Raw genomic sequence first — 2,500 nt, forward strand, 5'->3', positions numbered from 1 at the left:
TGAACCTTGGAATTATCGCTATATAAAATAAAGGAATTATTATTATCATATTCTTATTATTATTGTTTACTTTTACTAAAGCTTTTTGAGGAATGTCAAGACAAAAAGGAGAAATTTATTTGGAATACTGACTGGAGATAGGCTGCTTCATTCGTTTGCTTTGGTTTGTCTATAAAACAAAATAGAGTGTGTGTCTTTTTATTTGGTTGTTTAAGACTTTTTAACCAATATTCTTTTAACGTTTTTGATTCCTGTACTGGGAGGAATGGGTTTATTTTTTGTTGTCAAATGTTATTGACTTGACCTATCACATACCATTAAGTTTGATGTTAGGTTAATTGTCTACTTAACAATTATTCCACGAGAACGCGTTGGATGTGAGAGAGACCTCTGAGTATTGTCCCCGCAGAAGACTAGATTATATTTTTGTAAACTTCTTTTTTTTGCTTGATTTCATTGTTGTTTTTGGTTGTTAAAGGCTTTTTCAAATCTTCTTTTCCCGCTTTTTACTGGGAGGAATCGCTGTACTGGGAGGAATGGCGATGGAACCCCCAAGCAGTGCCGTTGCTAAGTGGGTCTTGTGAGCGCTCTGCAGGGCCTGATTGCCACTTATATATTTCTTTTCACGATTTATGTTGTTGTCGTTTACGCAACCGATTACATGTAGATCAATTTACAATCTTTCGTCTCTTCCAGGGTAGGAGATGAAAGACCCTGGGATCGCGAAATCTCAGTAACGATTTATTGCTTTCTAATGGTGTGTGTTGACTCATAATGGCCAAATCAACACACTCAAAGGGCTGTTACTAAAAGTAGGACGGGGACGTTGGACGTAGGACTTGGGACTTGGGACTTGGAGACTCGGGGACGTAGGGACGCGGGGACTCGGGGACGTGAGGACCGGGGACGCGGGGACGCGGGGACTCGGGGAGGTGGGACGCGAGGACTTCGGAACTCGGAGACGCGTACCTGACTTTTGCGCTGAATTGACGGTCTACAAGTGTAAAATAATTCAATATGCTGGAGAGTTTGTCAGACCAGTAGCTGATGATTTCCAGCGTCCATGGTTCCTCCTTGCCTATTTTACCGTGAGAGCTCTGGGTACAGAATAGTTTCAACGCAGGGGGTCTTAAACGTCGTGGGCAGCTATGGAGGACTTTCCTGGTAAGTAACTGAGTTTTTAGTGAAGCTATTATCCTCGCAGTCATGAACGCAATTTTTGCGATTGCTCCCAACGTAAGTGGCTTCATAGCTCAGTTGGTTAGAGCGTCGCACCGGTATCGCGAGGTCACGGGTTCAAACCCCGTTGAAGTCCTGAATTTGTCAGGCTTCTTTACGCAATTGCAAAAATTGCGTTTTTACTGCGAGGATAATAACTTCGCTTGAAAACTCAGTTACTACTGGTCTGACAAACTCTCCAGCATATTAGATTAGTTTACACTTGACCGTCAAAAATTGTATTTTACCAATTCAGCGCAAAAGTCAGATGTTATTTGTTCATCACGTCCTCGAATCCCCGCGCGTCTCCGAGTTCCGATGTCCTCGCGTCCCACCTCCCCGAGTCCCCGCGTCCTCGCGTCCCGGAGTCCCCACGTCCCCACGTCCTCGAGTCCCTATGTCCCCACGTCCCCACGTCCCCACGTCCCAAGTCCCCACGTCCCCAAGTCTCAAGTCCCAAGTCCCCGTCTCACTTTTAGTCACAGCCCACTCAAAGTGTCTGTAGACTGTCACGTAGTAAAAAAAATAAATCCGAAACCGTTCAAAGAAAGAAGCCAAGAAAATGAAATGTTACAAAAGACAAATACAAAAATATCTTTCCCAAGTCTCAAGTCTGTTTGGTGCATTGTTTCTAAGTTGTTTGCCGAAACATGTCACTCAACGGTACTTACAAATTATCTGAATCTGAACATTTGGGGGCTGGACAGGCTTTGACTAGGAGTGTAATCAAATAAGGTACTGTATAACTCTTAAAGAGGGGAACATCCTGCCGATAGATTTAAGGCAGTTGGAGACTGTGGAACTTTTAAAATTAGCTATTAGATCCTTTGTTTTTCTATTTGATGACTGTTTTTCTGCTTTGTTGTTATGATTGACGGTATCATTTTTAATTATGTATGATGGGAAACGTTTGCCAAGTATCGATGTAGAGTGGAGGGGGTTGGGGGGGGGGGGGTGGGGAACAAACAGACAAACAGTTGGCCAAGAGGAGAGAAGTCTGACAATTTTGGTCATCACGGCAGGCAAAATGCCGCAGATCAGAGCACTGCATTGCAAAAAGGGTAAGCGCACAGCCTTCTTTCTTAACTTTTGTACTTATTTTGTTTAGGAACAGCTGTCTGCCATGTGGAGAATTCAGAAACTCTCAGAATCCCCAGAGTTCGGAAAATGTAGATTCTCAAAATTCAAATGATACCGTAAGTCTTCTTGGTCTTTTGATGTATGGTAGTTATTTACAAAAGATGAAGGCATTCGTAACATCCTGACAGGATTGTCCCACATG

Source organism: Montipora capricornis, chromosome 8 (genome assembly GCF_036669925.1).
Source record: "Montipora capricornis isolate CH-2021 chromosome 8, ASM3666992v2, whole genome shotgun sequence".
Classification (NCBI taxonomy): Eukaryota; Metazoa; Cnidaria; class Anthozoa; order Scleractinia; family Acroporidae; genus Montipora; species Montipora capricornis.